Consider the following 20,680-nt stretch of genomic DNA (forward strand, 5'->3'; position numbering starts at 1 on the left):
TAAATATAAATATCATAGACAATTATCACATAAAGATAAAGTATTCCATGTGTGCAAAATACGTGGGGTGCCAAATTTAATTTGTAAAGAATATTCTGTGTTACAACTGTCCAGCATTTCTTTCCATTCCACACATTCTGATTCTGTGCTTATGTTGGGAAGTGCGGAAACGGCAGGCTACTGCTGATGCCATATGTTTGACATGTTTGTCTTTAGATACATTATGGTACAATGCAACAAGAGCTCTCAGACTTTACATTGATGTGAATGTAAAGTCAGCATGGTCTCTAAAGTTCACATTAACATTAAAGTTAAAATAACAGCACTTTAATTCATCATTTTTTTTTTTAAAGATTGTAATTACCAAGTATTTTAATTTAATATCCTTGCATTCGTAATTATAATCGTCCGCCCGGCATTTTTCATCATTGATTGACAGGGTAGGCTCGATCATCAGAACCAATAAATGTATTTTCCACGGGGGGACCAAACCCCTTTTGCCGTCGTCACTTGTCTGTATTGCGCTTGCGTTAGACAGTTCTGACAACGATCTCTGAAGCTTGTGCGCATTTGACGCATGCGCAATTACAGCTATCGGACTTAGTAATTTTTTCTGGAAGTTTTGGAGCGCTAGGTAAGTATTATGGTACACGGGCTCCGTATTCTCAAATCATATATTTCTTAATGACTCATGCACGGTGTTTAGCATCACTTGGAGCGTGCATTGCCACTACGTAAACAGCGGGTGGGACCGCTGTATACGTAGGATTGAATAAGACAAGGAAGTTGCGGGTGGGAGGAGCTGGTAAATACAAGAGACTAAATTTACTATTATAAATATAAAATGTATTATACATTTTATTAAAAAATGAAAGTGGCAGTTTAATTGATATAGTGATAAGCTATTGAATGATACTTTCATATCCTAAAAAATTGACATTCACTTTAAAGTTATTACCTTTCCTTATTGGTGAAATGTACATATGAATGTATGAATGTTAGCATGCTAGTCTCACTAAGGTCTTCATTAGTTCTGCCATGATGACATTTTAAAGGTATTTTAAACTTTAAACATCTATCATGCACTATTTAAAAGTGCAAATATTATGGACTAGCTTACAAGTGGCGTGCTATTTAACCCTCCCTCACAAGCGCTAAATTAACTAGGAGTAAGCTTTTATTACAAGTTGAAAGTAAAAGGTTTTCGCACGAGCGCTAACCCGATGCACACAAACAGCCATACTTATATCAATGAATATCAAGACAGCATTAGCGGTTTGCCCCATAGACTTAAATGGAGCTCAAAAAGAGCGCCCTTACTCACATGCATTTTCTAAAGTTCTCTAACCCGACATGAAATGTGAATATTTCGCATTCCAATGTTCTTCACATAGAAGAATATGTTCTATAACTTCTATTCTTAAATATATATATATATATATATATATATATATATATATATATGTATGTGTGTATATATATATATATATATGTATATATATCTATACATATGTATTTATGTGTTTATATGTGTATATATATCTGTAAATACATACACATATAAATACATAAATACATTTGTGCATGCATATAACACCTGAGACCTCATATCTTTGAGTCCTTATATCTTTTTTAATGAAATTTTTTTAAAATATTTTTTTATCAGTGTTATTATGAGTGTAACTGTACTATACAATGTATTTTTGATGTGTTTTTTGCAACTTATTTTACTTTCGTAACAGTTAACCAGAGCTATGAAGTCAAGCTATTGCAACGCGCGTTAAATTCAATTGCGCTCAAGTGCATACATTAATTTTCAACTTGTAATACGCACACTACTTCTGAAGCGAGCAAATAGCCGATATAAACCCCTTATCGCTTGTGTGCAGCAGTTAGCGCACCACTCTTAATCTAGCCCTATGTTTGGCTTAAAAAAAGGTTACAATAAAGTTGTTGTATTTTTATTGTGAAACTAACAGGAAGTGCATGTCTTAGTGCATCTGGACATAAAGGAGTGACTGCTCACTGGTGTATAAGCAGATCTCTTACAACTCTATTGTTGGACAGTGAGACATCTCACTAGCATTAAAAACATTACTTAAAAAAAAACCTTCAATATTTTTTTTTAAAATGCTCTTAGATGCCATCAAGAAAAAAAAAGACATTTGTGTTCCTTAAAGGGGCAAGATTTATTGCTAACAGTTTGCATAATTGTCTTCCAGAAGACCTACAGGTAGAACCATCTTACATTGTGGACTAAGCCCATGGGGCCGATTTATTAAAGTGCGGACCAACATGATGCGATGTAGGGTATCATGTCCGCCGCACATCGATAAATGCCGACAGCATACGCTGTCTGCATTTATCATTGCACAAGCAGTTCTTATGAACTGCTTGTGCAATGCCACCCCCTGAAGATTCGCGGCCAATCAGCCGCTAGCAGGGGACGTCAATCAGCCCGATCGTATAGGATCGGGCAGATTGAAGACTGCAGCCTCAGAGGCAGCGGATCAGTTATGGACAGCAGTCTTTAGACCGCTGCTTCATAACTGCTGTTTCCAGCAAGCCTGAAGGCTCATGCGGCAACAGGGGCATCAAGCTCCATTTGGAGCTTCATAATTCGGCCCCCATGTGTCTTTGTTCTTAAACTAGTTCGAGAGGTGAACTCTGCCACTAGGGTAAAGGTTGCAGTCTAATCAGAAAAGAGTCAACATTTAGCTATGCATTTGAGTATAAACTCTCAGCTTCACTAGAAGTTGAATTATGTTAAAATTCCAACTGATCCACTTTTTGACTGATCCGCTTTATACAGTATCCAATTTAAAAAAGTCAGATTTTTTTTCTCTTATTAATAATATATTTAAGCATGATGAGGAAAAAGTCACTACTACAGTAAATAAGAGTAACCATGTTCTCATGCAACTGCTTATAAGGTGATGTTGGTTTAACAAAAAATAACTTTTTAAGAGATAGGAAAACATAGTTGTATTTTAAATTGAGATGATATATATATAAAAACTGGCCTGTGATGTAGTCATTTCTCACCCCCGACCTATATTGTTTCTTAAAACAGAAAAGGAAATATACTAATCCTGAAAGATTGAGAACGTGTCTAAAATGAATGACAGTTTTGGATAAAGTTTTAAAGAAAAGAAATCCAGTCAATTCCCAAAGGCATTTAGTTAAGTACAAAGTACTGAAAGGACTAGGTAACATGCTTATAACATTCATGCAAATTGGAGATCAAGTAAACTAGGCCCCTAAGCAACTCTGTTGTGCTAAAAGTAATATTGTTGTCAAAGGTCAAACAAGACAGGATTTTGCCTCAGGGAAATAGACAATCTGGGGGGGGGGGGGGGATTGTCACAAGAAAACTTTATTGCAGGTTTGATTTTTTTTTTTTTAAACATTTTTTTTAATTGGCTTTTGAAAATGCTGTCACCACAGTGTACAATTTAAAATAATCCTACCTATGTGAAAGAATCAATCAACCATATTTTTCATTATTTTTTATTCAATACTCAAAAGCAGCTTTCCACCACCGCTCTGCCCAGGACCCCAGCTCCATAAGGTCTTGTCCAGGACACATAACCACACCCACAGAGCTTCTGTGGTCCTGGCTCTGACCACAAAACACCAGGTCTTGGGAAAATGCCCCCCTGTAATGTTTTTTTCCTTAGAAACTATACAAAGTGAAAAGCTAGATCATTTTGATGGGCGAACAAAGCTTACTTCCTTTTTGTATATTCAAAAGTGTTGATATTTATAAATTTAGATTATTGTCTCTTTATGTTGAGGCTATAGTTCACACAGACCACCAACCCACCCCCAAAAATAGAAGAACATGAAATATACATCTAAAAGTAAAATATTAGTAAAAAAAATTCTAAAATATTTCAAGTATCATTGCTACAGTGTTGGATACAAAATAATTAAACTTATTTCACTCAAGGCATATATAATTGAGGATAGAAATTTAAAAGTCTCACTTTGAATGTTTGGTGCATTTCTTTGAATATTACTAAAATAAATAATATTATATTGTTATGGATATTAAAAGAATAATTTAGTATTGTATAAAGTGACTGTTTTTTTCCATTTCTCTGTCAATTCTATTGACCATGAAGGAACCTAATAATAGATTTCCACTCAACAATTTTCAATATTCCATGAGCTGACCTGTTGATTCTCAAGAGGCATACAGCCTGTTCAATGTCAAGATTTATTTTATAATAAAGTACAATAAAACAGATACAATTATTGTATTTATGACTATGCATTGCGCACTTGACAGATGCTTTGGTGGGTGTAGGTGTATCATCAAAATGGTTGTGAGGGATAAGGTGCCTTTTTACATAATCAGAAGTGTGCAATCTACTATCCTGAAGTGAAAATTAAACCTAAAAGAGAGTTAGAAATGCTGACAGAAATCTAAAGCATCCAACAAGAGATCCAAAATTCCTTGTCCCATAAGAAAGTCTATGAGATCTTCAGATCCAGCCATTGCCAGGGCACTAGACTAGTCCAATCAAACATGTTTCAGCCAGGGAAACCACAGAGGATAACCAGTAGATCCATATTTGGTTCACAGATGGCAGACAGATAGCTCAATGAAAATACAATAAAACACGATGGAGTGCTGGGAGGGTCGGCTCAGTATGATGGGTATTAGCAGGAAATGCAGATCAGTACATTTGCATTAGTGGAAAGCAACTATCAGCTCATCAGCATCAGTAGGAAGTATACAGCTAATACTGCCGAATTAGCTTCAGTTTAAATAGCTTTTGTTTCACAAAAGAAAATGTCAACATATTTAAATACTGCACATTCATCTGGACGATAGTAATTCAGTAAGTACAATGCCCATTTAAGATCATAGAATATAAATCATCATATTTCTGAACAACTCCTAAATGTGAATCTCTGTTCAGATGCCTGTGTCAGAAGAATTAAAAGAGATGGACATATTATATTGTTTCTAATTATTTTACATAAAATGGTTATTTGTGACTTCAATTTTTATTTAAATTGCAGTTGTATTGTATTATGAAACATGGATATAAAGCTTAAGCGTTTTTGTATTACACTTTAAGTTTAAAAAATCTGCACATGATGCATATTCACCAATCAGAAGCTTGCAGTACATCCAGGTTGAAAAAAATTTGTAACTATTCTAAAGCTTTATACCATGGAACTGTTTATTTTAGTATGTTTTTTCCAATATGTTTAATATGATTAAATTACTGTATTGTCTACAAATTGTTTAAACAATTACAATCAAAAGCTGCATTGAACATTAAATGTACTAGTTATCAGTTATGTAATTACAGTACCATGTTTACTAATTAGCTATTGGATTAATAACATACATCCAATTATTAAAAAAACACTCACGTGTTCATCAACTTCACCTTTCCATGCCCTACATTTTAACAAAAATAGAATTTACCAAGAGTAAAAAATGTGTTTGGACAAAGAAAATATGAGGTCTTTATTGGTTGACTGATGTTTTTAGATATAAGCTTTCAGAACCACTCAGGCACTATGTTCAGGTACACTAGAAGAACACACAAAGATGCTTTCATGAAGAAACAAATTCAAGCTTTTAGGACCACTCAACCCAATTTTACAGACAAGCCTGAAGAACCAGAAGAAGAGACCTAAGTGGCCCTAAAAGCTTGTATATAAGAATATCAGTTAGCCAATAAAAAGTTACACAGCAATGTGTATATTTGCTGAGAAATTGAAATTCCTATTGAGTAATAGTATTTGTTTCTGCACTTTCAAATACCCTTTAAGATTTTATAAAGTCAACATTATTTTATTTATCTAGCAATGGAGAAAAGAACTAGCTAATATATTGCAAGGTATGTTAGGTAGGGAGATGTCATGGTAGATTTAAATTTACTGTTATGTACATCAAAAACTATGGCCCAGATTACGAGTTTTGCGTTAGAGGCTATGCGGGGCTAACAAGCAGTTTTCCCTCACCGCTCACTTAGCTGCAGCGCTGGTATTACGAGTTTTCAGAAACCCATCGTTAAAAGACAAGAAGTTGCTCATTATCGCACTCAAATACCAGCGCTGCTTAAGTCAGCGGTGAACTGGTCGTATGTGCTCATGCACGATTTCCCCATAGGAATCAACAGGGAGAGCCGGCTGAAAAAAAGTCTAACACCTGCCAAAAAGAAGCGTAAAACTCCTTAACGCAGCCCCATTGATTCCTATGGGGAAATAAAATTTATGTTTACACCTAACACTCTAACATGAAGAACCCTGAGTCTAAACACCCCTAATCTTAAACTTATTAACCCCTAATCTGCCGCCCCCGACATTGCCAACACCTACATTATAATTATTAACCCTTAATCTGCAGCTCCGGACACCGCCGTCACCTACATTATACTTATGAACCCCTAATCTGCTGCCCCCAACATCGCCGACACCTACATTATATTTATTAACCCCTAATCTGCCGCCCCCAACGTCGCCGCCACTATAATAAACATATTAACCCCTAAACCGCTGCACTCCCGCCTCACAGACATTAGTTAAATATTATTAACCCCTAATCTGCCAGCCTAACATCGCCGCCACCTACCTACATTTATTAACCCCTAATCTGCCGCCCCCAATGTCGCCGCCACTATATTAAAGTTATTAACCCCTAAACCTGTCTAACCCTAGACCTAACACCCCCTAATTTAAATATAATTTAAATAAATCTAAATAACTATTAATATCATTAACTAAATTATTCCTATTTAAAACTAAATACTTACCTGTAAAATAAACCCTAAGGCCTAGATTTAGAGTTTTGTCGGTAACGACCCGCGTAGCTAACGCTGGCTTTTTTCTGGCCGCACCTTTTAAATACCTCTGGTATTGAGAGTTCACAGAATGGCTGCGTTAGGCTCCAAAAAGGGAGAGTACAGGCATATTTAACGCCACTGCAACTCTCGATACCAGAGTTGCTTACGGACGCGGCCAGCTTCAAAAACGTGCTCATGCACGATTCCCCCATAGAAAACAATGGGGCTGTTTGAGCTGAAAAAAAACCTAACACCTGCAAAAAAGCCGCGTTCAGCTCCTAACGCAGCCCCATTGTTTGCTATGGGGAAACACTTCCTACGTCTGCACCTAACACTCTAACATGTACCCCGAGTCTAAACACCCCTAACCTTACACTTATTAACCCCTAATCTGCTGCCCCCGCTATCGCTGACCCCTGCATATTATTATTAACCCGTAATCTGCCGCTCCGTAAACCGCCGCTACTTACATTATCCCTATGTACCCCTAATCTGCTGCCCTAACATCGCCGACCCCTATATTATATTTATTAACCCCTAATCTGCCCCCCACAAAGTCGCCTCCACCTGCCTACACTTATTAACCCCTAATCTGCCGAGTGGACCGCACTGCTATTATAATAAAGTTATTAACCCCTAATCCGCCTCACTAACCCTATAATAAATAGTATTAACCCCTAATCTGCCCTCCCTAACATCGCCGATACCTAACTTCAAACATTAACCCCTAATCTGCCGACTGGAGCTCACCGCTATTCTAATAAATGTATTAACCCCTAAAGCTAAATCTAACCCTAACACTAACACCCCACTAAATTAAATATAATTTAAATCTAACGAAATTAATTAACTCTTATTAAATAAATTATTCCTATTTAAAGCTAAATACTTACCTGTAAAATAAATCCTAATATAGCTACAATATAAATTATAATTATATTATAGCTATTTTAGGATTTATATTTATTTTACAAGTAACTTTGTATTTATTTTAACCAGGTACAATAGCTATTAAATAATTAAGAACTATTTAATAGCTAAAATAGTTAAAATAATTACAAAATTACCTGTAAAATAAATCCTAACCTAAATTACAATTAAACCTAACACTACACTATCAATAAATTAATTAAATACAATACCTACAATTATCTACAATTAAACCTAACACTACACTATCAATAAATGAATTAAATACAATATCTACAAATAAATACAATTAAATAAACTAACTAAAGTACAAAAAATAAAAAAGAACTAAGTTACAAAAAATAAAAAATTATTTACAAACATTAGAAAAATATTACAACAATTTTAAACTAATTACACCTACTCTAAGCCCCCTAATAAAATAAAAAAAAAAACCAAAATAAAAAAATGCCCTACCCTATTCTAAATTACAAAAGTTCAAAGCTCTTTTACCTTACCAGCCCTGAACAGGGCCCTTTGCGGGGCATGCCCCAAGAAATTCAGCTCTTTTGCCTGTAAAAAAAACACATACAATACCCCCCCCCAACATTACAACCCACCACCCACATACCCCTAATCTAACCCAAACCCCCCTTAAATAAACCTAACACTAAGCCCCTGAAGATCTTCCTACCTTATCTTCACCTCACCGGGTATCACCGATCCGTCCTGGCTCCAAAATCTTCATCCAAGCCCAAGCGGGGGCTAGACATCCATCATCCGACGGCTGAAGAAGTCCAGAAGAGGGTCCAAAGTCTTCATCCTATCCGGGAAGAAGAGTAGATCCGGACCGACAACCATCTTCTTCCAAGCGGCATCTTCTATCTTCATCCGATGAGGACCAGCTCCATCGTGAAGACTTCCAGCGCGGACCCATCTTCTTCCGACGACGTCCAACTGAAGAATGACGGTTCCTTTAAGGGACGTCATCCAAGATGGCGTCCCTCGAATTCCGATTGGCTGATAGGATTCTATCAGCCAATCGGAATTATGGTAGGAAAATTCTGATTGGCTGATGGAATCAGCCAATCAGAATCAAGTTCAATCCGATTGGCTGATCCGATCAGCCAATCAGATTGAGCTCGCATTCTATTGGCTGTTCCGATCAGCCAATAGAATGCGAGCTCAATCTGATTGGCTGATTGGATCAGCCAATCGGATTGAACTTGATTCTGATTGGCTGATTCCATCAGCCAATCAGAATTTTCCTACCTTAATTCCGATTGGCTGATAGAATCCTATAAGCCAATCGGAATTCGAGGGACGCCATCTTGGATGACGTCCCTTAAAGGAACCGTCATTCTTCAGTTGGACGTCGTCGGAGGAAGATGGGTCCGCGCTGGAGGTCTTCACGATGGAGCCGGTCCTCATCGGATGAAGATAGAAGATGCCGCATGGAAGAAGATGGTTGCCGGTCCGGATCTACTCTTCTTCCCGGATAGGATGAAGACTTTGGACCCTCTTCTGGACTTCTTCAGCCGTCGGATGATGGATGTCTAGCCCCCGCTTGGATGAAGATTTTGGAGCCAGGACGGATCGGTGATACCCGGTGAGGTGAACATAAGGTAGGAAGATCTTCAGGGGCTTAGTATTAGGTTTATTTAAGGGGGTTTGGGTTAGATTAGGGGTATGTGGGTGGTGGGTTGTAATGTTGGGGGGGGTATTGTATGTGTTTTTTTACAGGCAAAAGAGCTGAATTTCTTGGGGCATGCCCCGCAAAGGGCCCTGTTCAGGGCTGGTAAGGTAAAAGAGCTTTGAACTTTTGTAATTTAGAATAGGGTAGGGCATTTTTTTATTTTGGGGGGCTTTTTTATTTTATTAGGGGGCTTAGAGTAGGTGTAATTAGTTTAAAATTGTTGTAATATTTTTCTAATGTTTGTAAATATTTTTTTATTTTTTGTAACTTAGTTCTTTTTTATTTTTTGTACTTTAGTTAGTTTATTTAATTGTATTTATTTGTAGATATTGTATTTAATTCATTTATTGATAGTGTAGTGTTAGGTTTAATTGTAGGTAATTGTAGGTATTTTAATTAATTTATTTATTGATAGTGTAGTGTTAGGTTTAATTGTAACTTAGGTTAGGATTTATTTTACAGGTAAATTTGTAATTATTTTAACTATTTTAGCTATTAAATGGTTCTTAACTATTTAATAGCTATTGTACCTGGTTAAAATAAATACAAAGTTACCTGTAAAATAAATATAAATCCTAAAATAGCTATAATATAATTATAATTTATATTGTAGCTATATTAGGATTTATTTTACAGGTAAGTATTTAGCTTTAAATAGGAATAATTTATTTAATAAGAGTTAATTAATTTTGTTAGATTTAAATTATATTTAACTTAGGGGGGTGTTAGGGTTAGGGTTAGACTTAGCTTTAGGGGTTAATACATTTATTAGAATAGTGGTGAGCTCCAGTCGGCAGATTAGGGGTTAATGTTTGAAGTTAGGTGTCGGCGATGTTAGGGAGGGCAGATTAGGGGTTAATACTATTTATTATAGGGTTAGTGAGGCGGATTAGGGGTTAATAACTTTATTATAATAGCGGTGCGGTCCGCTCGGCAGATTAGGGGTTAATAAGTGTAGGCAGGTGGAGGCGACGTTGTGGGGGGCAGATTAGGGGTTAATAAATGTAATATAGGGGTCGACGGTGTTAGGGGCAGCAGATTAGGGGTACATAAGTATAACGTAGGTGGCGGTCGGCAGATTAGGGGTTAATTATTGTAGGTAGCTGGCGGCGACGTTGTGGGGGGCAGGTTAGGGGTTAATAAATATAATACAGGGGTCGGCGGTGTTAGGGGCGCAGATTAGGGGTACATAAGTATAACGTAGGTGGCGGTTGGCAGATTAGGGGTTAAAAAAATTTAATCGAGTGGCGGCGATGTGGGGGGACCTCGGTTTAGGGGTACATAGGTAGTTTATGGGTGTTAGTGTACTTTAGAGCACAGTAGTTAAGAGCTTTATGAACCGGCGTTAGCCCAGAAAGCTCTTAACTACTGACTTTTTTCTGCGGCTGGAGTTTTGTCATTAGATTTCTAACGCTCACTTCAGACACGACTCTAAATACCGGAGTTAGAAAGATCCCATTGAAAAGATAGGATACGCAATTGACGTAAGGGGATCTGCGGTATGGAAAAGTTGCGGCTGAAAAGTGAGCGTTAGACCCTTTCCTGACTGACTCCAAATACCGGCGGTAGCCTAAAACCAGGGTTAGGAGCCTCTAACGCTGGTTTTCACGGCTACCGCCAAACTCTAAATCTAGGCCTAAGTTAGCTACAATATAACTAATAGTTACATTGTAGCTAGTTTAGGATTTATTTTTATTTTACAGGGAAGTTTGTATTTATTTTAACTAGGTAGAATAGTTATTAAATAGTTATTAACTATTTAATAACTACCTAGTTAAAATAAAGACAAATTTAGCTGTAAAATAAAACCTAACCTAAGTTACAATAACACCTAACACTACACTATAATTAAATAAATTAACTAAATTAAATACAATTACCTAAATTAATCTAAATTAGCTAAAGTACAAAAAAACAATAACACTAACTTACAGAAAATAATAAACAAATTACAGAAATTTAAACTAATTAACCTAATCTAATAGGTAAGATAAAAGGGGAATAGTAGAGGGCTAATCTAATAGCCCTATTAAAATAAAAAAGCCCCCCCAAATTAAAAAAAAACCTAGCCTAAACTAAACTACCAATAGCCCTTAAAAGGGCCTTTTGCGGGGCATTGCCCCAAAGTAATCAGTTCTTTTACCTGTAAAAAAAAAATACAAACAACCCCCCCAACAGTAAAACTCACCACCCACACAACCAACCCCCCAAATAAAATACTAGCTAAAAAAACCTAAGATCCCCATTGCCCTAAAAAGGGCATTTGGATGGACATTGACCTTAAAAGGGCAGTTAGCTCTTTTGCAAGCCCAAACCCATAATCTAAAAAATACAACAACCCAATACACCCTTAAATAAACCTAACACTAAAAAAAACCTAACACTAACCCCCTGAAGATCGACTTACCGGGAGAGGTCTTCATCCAAGCCGGGAGAAGTGGTCCTCCAGACGGGCAGAAGTCTTCATCCAAGCCGGGCAGAAGTAGTCCTCCAGACGGGCAGAAGTCTTCATCTAGACGGCATCTTCTATCTTCATCCATCCGGTGCGGAGCGGCTCCATCTTCAAGACATCCGACGCGGAGCATCCTCTTCTTCCGACAACTAAAACAGAATGAAGGTACCTTTAAGTGACGTCATCCAAGATGGTGACCCTTAGATTCCTATTGGCTGATAGAATTCTATCAGCCAATCGGAATTAAGGTAGAAAAAATCCTATTGGCTGATGCAATCAGCCAATAGAATTGAGCTCGCATTCGATTGACATTCTATTGGCTGTATTAATTTGTTTTGTAATTTTCCCTTGAGAGCTTGCACCTGTGCACCCTTCCCTTGTTCCCAGTTTGTTTGGATTTGAGAGCTTGCATTGTGTGGCTGTTTTAGGGTCCCAGGTATTGGAAAGGACCTTGACGTGGTACCTGAGCTTGTCCCATTTGGCCAGATGCGGTAAATAACCTTTCCATTTTTGCTTTTAAATCTTAGTTTAGAGCTTGTAAGTGAGTGCTGGACTTTCTCTGTATGTTGTATTAATTTGTTTTGTAATTTTCCCTATGGTTCTTGCACCCAGACCTGTCTGGGGTTAACTGCCTGTGATTCTAAGGACAGCACAGCTTCCTGTGAGTGCCAGTGAGCACCCAGTGCTGAGCATGTTGCAGGGTCATGGGATGTGTACCCAGTCCGGTATGAGAGTGCAGTCCCCTTCCATGTTTTGTATATGTCTAGGGTGATTACATATGCCTGTGCACCCTTCACTTGTTCCCAGTTTGTTTGGATTTGAGAGCTTGCATTGTGTGGCTGTTTTAGGGTCCAAAGTATTGGAAAGGACCTTGACGTGTTACCTGGGCTTGTCCCATTTGGCCAGATGCGGTAACTAACCTTTCCATTTTAGCTGTTAAATCTTAGCTGAGAGCTTGTAAGTGAGTGCTGGACTTTCTCTGTGTGTTGTATTAATTTGCTTTGTAATTTTCCCTATGGTTCTTGCACCCACACCTGTCTGGGGTTAACTGCCTGTGACTCTGGTGACAGCACAGCTTCCTGTGAGTGCCAGTGAGCACCCAGGGCTGAGAATGTTGCAGGTTCATGGGATGTGTACCCGGTCCGGTATGAGAGTGCAGTCCCCTTCTGTGTTTTGTATATGTCTAGGGTGATTACATAAACCTGTGCACCCTTCCCTTGTTCCCAGTTTGTTTGGATTTGAGAGCTTGCATTGTGTGGCTGTTTTAGGGTCCCAGGTATTGGAAAGGACCTTGATGTGGTACCTGGGCTTGTACCATTTGGCCAGATGCGGTAACTAACCTTTCCATTTTTGCTTTTAAATCTTAGCTGAGAGCTTGTAAGTGAGTGCTGGACTTTCTCTGTGTGTTGTATTAATTTGTTTTGTAATTTTAACTATGGTTCTTGCACCCACACCTGTCTGGGGTTAACTGCCTGTGACTCTGGGGACTGCACAGCTTCCTGTGAGTGGCGGTGAGCACCCAGGGCTGAGCATGTTGCAGGATCATAGGATGTGTACCCGGTCCAGTATGAGAGTGCAGTCCCCTTCCGTGTTTTGTATATGTCTAGGGTGATTACATAAACCTGTGCACCCTTCCCTTGTTCCCAGTTGTTTGGATTTGAGAGATTGTATTGTGTGGCTGTTTTAGGGTCCCAGGTATTGGAAAAGACCTTGACGTGGTACCTGGGCTTGTCCCATTTTGCCAGATGCGGTAACTAACCTTTCCATTTTTGCTTTTAAATCTTAGCTGAGAGCTTGTAAGTGAGTGCTGGACTTTCTCTGTGTGTTGTATATACAGTATACATATATATACATATACAGTATATACAGTATATATATATATATATTTATTTAAATCCTATATAATAAAAGGCCAAGTATGTTTGTTTGATGCAATAATGCGCAGTAGAGACTGCACAAGGACAACCATACCTGGCTTTTAGGATCTGACAACAGAGCAGAGAGGGTGTGTGGAAGCAGCCATTGCTGGTGTGTCTGAGGGCGTGGTTTGGCAGGGCAGCCATGGTGAGGGGACGTAGCCAGCGGGAGTGCCACGATGGGGCATGGTCGGGCGGGAACATGTCGGGTGGGCATGGCCAGGGTATAGTCAGACGGAGTGGCCGTGATGAGGGTACATAGCTGGCGGGAGTACCGTGATGGGGCGTGGCTGGACGGGACTGACATCCCTATTGGAGCCGAATCCCTTCAATAGAGTATTTAACCAAGGGATCTCCCTACTAAATGAAATTTGTGATGTAACCCGCACCCAGTGCATAATCCTGTACCCAGAGGCAGTTTCTACCTTAATTAAAAGAGTAATTTGAAATAGGGTTGCTTCCAATCTAAGAATTACTTACTTGTAGATTTAAACTGGTTTATTGCACTATGACTTTTTTTTTTTAAATACCAACTTTAGAAACTCTTGATGCCAATGAGTCACCATTTTTAAAATTATGTACAACTCATGAAAACAACAAACAACTCTCTCCTGCTGCACATAGTTTCATTGATATTACAGTATTTAGGGCATTTAATTTTTTGCCCCACCCCTGAAACATTTCTCCAGATACCTGTGAAAAGGAAATAATAAGATTTTTTTCTGTTAAAATGAAATGTAAGAGTGGAATATATTTCCTGATGTAAACTAACACTTTTAAGTGCACATAAATTATAAAATATAATGGGCCAGATTGCGTGTGGAGAGCAAACGATTATGTGCGAGCGATAAGGGGGTTATTGCGCTCGTCGGTATTACGAGTGGAAAGTAAACAAGATCGATTGAGCGCAATCGTGATTTACACTAGAATAATTACTGCATCCTCAGAGCCTTGGTTAACTGTTTTGCAAAAACAAAAAAGTGTCACAAAACACATCAAAAATACATTACAAAGTACAGTTACACTCATAATAACACCATCAAATAAAATGTATTTTGTTTGAACGGGGAGATTGACAAGATGGATGAAGATCGAAGATGCCGTCTGAATGAAGACTTCTGCCCGCTTGGATGAAGACTTTGGCCAGCTTGGATGAAGACTTCTGCCGGCTTTGCTGAGGACTTCTGCCGCTTGGATGAGGATGGATGTCCGGTCTTCGAAAACTGTAAGTGGATCATTGGTAGTTAGTGTTAGGTTTTTTTAAGGGTTTATTGGGTGGGTTCTAATTTTAGGTTAGGGACTTTGGGCAGTAAAAGAGCTAAATTCCCTTTTAAGGGCAATGCCCATACAAATACCCTTTTCAGGGCAATGGGGAGCTTAGTTTTTTTTAGATAGGATTTTATTTGGGGGGGTTGGTTGGTTGGGTGGTGGGTTTTACTGTTGGGGGGTGTTTGTATTTTTTTTTTACAGGTAAAACAGCTGATTTCTTTGGGACAATGCCCCGAAAAAGGCCCTTTTAAGGGCCATTAGTAGTTTATTGTTGGCTAGGGTCTTTTTTATTTTGATAGGGCTCTTAGATTAGGTGTAATTGTTTTTTATTTTTGATGCAGTGGTTTGTTTTTTAGTAACTTAGTGTTTTTTATTTTTTGTAACTTACTGTTTTTATTTTTTGTAACTTAGTAATTTTTCATTGTAGATTTAAATAATTTGAGTAGGGTTAGGTTTTTAAATATGTAATATAGTTAATTTAATTTGTAGTTTAATGTAGTTTTAGTATATTAGTTAGGGAAGGTTAATTAATAGTTTAATATAGTTTCTTTTAATTCTAAAAGTAAGTTTAAATTTATTATAAGATAGGGATGTTGTAATTTTAATGTAAAGCTAGCGGGTTGTTAGGTTTAGGGGTTAATAGCTTAATTTAGTTTATTGCAATGTGGGGGGCTCGCGGTTTAGGGGTTAATAGGTTTAGTAAGTGGTAGTGATGTGGGAGGCCAGGGGTTTAGGGGTTAATACATTTATTTAGTAGCGGTGGGGTCCGGGAGAGCCGGTATAGGGGTTAATACATTTATTTAGTTGCGGAGTGGTCCGGGAGTGGCGGGATAGGGTTAATAGCTTTATTAAAGTTGCGGTGGGCTCAGGGAGCGGCAGGATATGGGTTAATAAATTTATTTAGTTGCGGAGGGGTCCAGGAGCGGCGGGATAAGGGTTAATAGCTTTATTAAAGTTGCGGTGGCCTCCGGGAGTGGCGGAATAGGGGTTAATACTTTTATTTAGTTGCAGAGGTGTTAGGCAAGCGTATTGGTCCCTGCGAATGCAGCATAGTTGATGGCTTGATAATTCGGCCTCATAGGGTTGAGCCATGTTAGAGTCAGGATTTTATGTTTTTTTCTGGAGGTTAGAGGAAGTCAGTGAAGGGACTGGCAGAGAGGTGCAGCAGATGAGGAGCGACGTGTAATGAAGATCAGGTATTTATTATGGATTGTAAGGGAGTTAGACGGCAGCTAGGAAGGCCGGAGTGGATGGAGTTGCAATAGTCAAGGCAGGAAATAATGAGAGAATTTATTAAAGTCTTAGTTGGGTCTTCTGTGAGGAAGTGGTGAATTTTGGAGATGTTTTTTAAGGTGGAGGCGGCAAGAATTGGTCAAAGACTTGATGTTGGGAGTGAAAGAGAGATCTAAGTCAAGTGTAACCCCAAGACATTGTGCATTCCAGGTTGGGGTGATGATGTTATTATCAACAGTTAGAGAAAGTTGGAGGGTAGGGATTTTGGCAGAAGGGAGAACATAAGGAACTCAGTTGTGGAGAGATTTAGTTTAAGGTAGTGAGAGGACATCCAGGATGAAACATTAGAAAGACAATTAGTGACATGAGTTAGTAAGGAAGGGGATAGGTCTGGTGCAGAGATGTAGATTTAGGTATCATCAGTATACAAATGGTATTGAAACCCATGTGACTGTATTAAGGAACCTAAGGATGGTGTATAAATTGAGAAGAGAAGGTGACCAAGGACAGAGCCTTGTGGTACACCAATCTGAAAGTGATAAAGGGTCAGAGGATGTGCCAGAGAAGGTAACTCAAAAGGTCCGGTTAGATAGGTTAGAGGAGAGCCACAAGTGAGCTGTGACACAGATGCCGAAGGATTGGTGGAGGGTTTGGAGCAAGAGAGTGTGTTCAACAGTGTCAAAGGCTGCAGACAGATCAAGAAGTACTAACAAAGAAAAGTGGCCTTTGATTTCGCATTAATAAGGTCATTAGTAACCTTAATAATTGCAGTTTCTGTGGAGTGTTGTGGGCGAAATCCAGATTGCAATGGATCGGGAGGGAGTTTAATGTGAGGAAATGGGATAAACGTGTATACAAGCCTTTCCAGAAGTTTTGATGTGATGGGGAGTAGATAAATAGGGCTGTAGTTTGATGGGGATAATTGATCAAGAGAATATTTTTTGAGGATATGGGGATGAGGGAATTATACCAGTGCTGAGGGAGAGAGTAAAATATGTGTGAGGATAGGAGTAAGAGTAGGAGAGAGGGAGGGAGGGCAGTAATTATTATGGGATGGGATCAAGGGGACAGGTAGTGAGGTGAGAGGAGGATATAAGGGCAGAAATGTCTTTCTCAGTAGCAGGTGCAAAAAAGCTGAGTCTGTGGCTTTGCAGGTTTTGGACATTGGTGATCGGTTGAGGTGGTTGGAGACTGGTAGTGTGTTGAGAGATGATTTCGTTTCTGATGGAATCTATTTTGTTGGTGAAGTGCTTGGCAAAATCTTGAGCTGAGAGAGAAGTTGAAATAGGAGGTGGGGATGGGCGGAGAAGGGTGTTAAAAGTGGAGAACAGATGTTTTGGGTTTGAAGAAAGAGTAGAGATAAGAGTAGAGAAGTAATCCTGCTTAGAGAGGTTAAGGGCAGAATAGTAGGAATTTAAGAGGAATTACAACATTTTGACATCACCTGTATTTTCATTTTTTATAAATCATAATGTACATTTATTTAGTTAGTTCCTGCAAGCCTATGTTTCCTCTAAATTGTCTTGTCATAAGCTTTGTTCAGCTCAGTATCTCTCTTCAAATATTAAATACTTCTTATTAGGGATGTGCATTTGGGTAATTTGGCAGCTAATGAATGGGGAAGATGGTGGCCGCCAGCAGCATTTGTCTTTTTTCAGAGCAGGATTTATTTTTGTGAAAGTACAAAACACTAAGGTCTGGATTTGCACAGACCTTGCTGCATTGCACTTTCACAAGAAAAAACACGGCTCTGGAAAGAGCTGAATGCCACTGGCAGCCACCATCTTCCCCATTCATGACCTGAATGCACATCTCTGTTATTTTATTTTAACTATTTCTACTGAGGAATCTAAACTCTTAACCATAGGTTAGTGGTACATAGAAACATAGACCTAATTTCTATTAACTGGTGGTAACAGAAAACATAGACTTTAATGGAGATATTTGTTGTTACCACCAGAATACACAGTTTATAACAGCAATGGAAACTAGTACATTGTTGGTCTGAATAGACAGGGACAGTTAATGAGCTTAAATGATCATTATAGAAGAAAAATTACATGCTGTAATTTGTTATAGAGTATGTATTTTTAGCACTATTAACCCTTAAACTCTATACGTTTAACCCCTGCAGGTGGGTTAAACACATAGTTAAAGTACTGGTCAGGAGCTATAGCTGCTGGTCCTGAGAGGAAACGGATGATGACCCAATCAGCAGAGTTAATTGCACAACTCAGCTGTGTGACTGCTGCTGCAAATAGTCTTACCAGCAGTTTCTTGGTACCAACATTTCTCTGCTGCTCCAGAGCGGTTAAGCACATAAAGTTGCTGGGTCGCTAGTGCAAAGATTACCTGCTCTAATGAATTCAATCATGTAATATTTCAACATAATGTCCCTTTAATATAGTGAACATATGTACATTGGGATTCTTATAAATACTTATTAGATTGTTAGAATTTCATTTTTTGAACAATCTCATTATTTAGAATACAATTTTCTGTCATGCATTTTCCAAATGAAAATTACATTCTCTCACCACTAAGTCTGTTTATCTGATTCTTTATTTGTGATGAGCAAATATTCTATAACATATTGGCCAAATTTGTTCATTCTAATGGATATTAGAATGAAGGTGGGCTTCCTATTTTATTTTTTTTTAAAATGAATTTAAAGTAAGTCTATAGGAATAACCCATCATTGTTTTCTCCTCGAAATCTTATAGATCATTTCAATGTAAATCACAGAGCATTACTGCTAGGTTTAAAGGAAACAAATTATGTAACATTAATTTCAGGATAAACCATTTAAGTTGCAATATTCAAATTCAGTGAATATCCCTTCAAGGAATATTAATTTTACAATGCTTTTGATACAACTATAACACTACAAAAGGATCTATTCATTCTCTTAAAATTATTTTTAACAACTGACCTTTCACACTCTATATTAAATCTATCTGTCTGACTGTCTGTCTATCTATATATCTGTCTGTCCCTATATACAACTATAACACTACACAGGTATATATTCATTCTCCCAAAATTATGTTTAATAACTGAACTTTAACACATATATATATATATATATATATATATATATATATATATATATATATATATAGTTATTTATCTGTCTATATGTCTGTCCCCCAAAAAATATGTGTAATTCATTTTAAAAATGAATAAATTGTGGCATATTTTTAAAATATATATATATACACCTGTGTGTGTGTGTATATATATATATATATATATATATATATATATATATATATATATATATATATATATATATATATGTAACTGCGCTAGGCATTTTTGGGGCTAAAGTGTGCAGCTGTGGGTTGTTAAAAAACATCACTGAAAAGTGCCTTTACATTGTGGTCTATGGGAACTGTGTGTTCCCTTTGAATATATATGTATATTCTTATATACATATATATTTATGTGTTAATATGTGTATATACACATAATAACACAAATATATATATGTATATAAGCATATACATATATATTTTTATTTGCTGCCCATCGCTGTGCGACTTACCCCCTTCGCTGCGCTAGGTTCTCATGCCTATGGAGGCGCACTCTTGTGAGCACAAAGCTTTTATGCAATAAGGTTGGGTGCGCATTGTATCTAACTTGTAATACCAGCACACTTTTGCATGCGCTGGTATTACTAAGTGGAGCGTAAATATCTATTTAGCGAAAACGATATTTTGCGCTCCACTTATATTCTGTTCCAAAGTTGGGTGTAAATAAAAAAGTTATTCAAAATATACAGCTTATGAACACATAAAATACAAAGACATTTGTCATTTTAAGCTTTTACACTTAATTCTCCAGATAGTTTAATTAAATGGAATATACATAAGATTATCATAATTGCTTTCATTCATTTCCCTTCCCCTTTCATTACACCAGCTGCACTGGAAATATAGAAGAGACATGAACACATCTTAATGTTTTGTAAGTGTATTTTAAATATGTAAAACATTTGCTTTTGTCTAATGTCACTTTCAGCAACCAAAAGACATTACCTTTATGTTCTGTACCATGCTTGTTGTGGTATTATTCTCCTGTACAATTAACTGCTAAGGAGACGGACAACTATGTGTCAGACAAAAAAAGGACCATTCTAGTCTGTCATTTAATCAAACCCCAATGACTGTCTAAAGGGACTTAAAATGATCATTAATTAGGAAGGCTAACTTTATCTTGGTAGCCTAGAAATCGAGGAACACAATATTCCTTAAGGTTTTCAATGGACAACACCTCAAAGCAGAGAGAAATTTAACATTTACACAACAGTTCTTAATATAATTTTAATGGATGTGACATCCCAGCAACAGCATAAATTGGTATGGAATATACATACTTTTTTGTAGTCTAC

The sequence above is a fragment of the Bombina bombina genome, chromosome 4, assembly GCF_027579735.1.
Source record: "Bombina bombina isolate aBomBom1 chromosome 4, aBomBom1.pri, whole genome shotgun sequence".
NCBI lineage: Eukaryota > Metazoa > Chordata > Amphibia > Anura > Bombinatoridae > Bombina > Bombina bombina.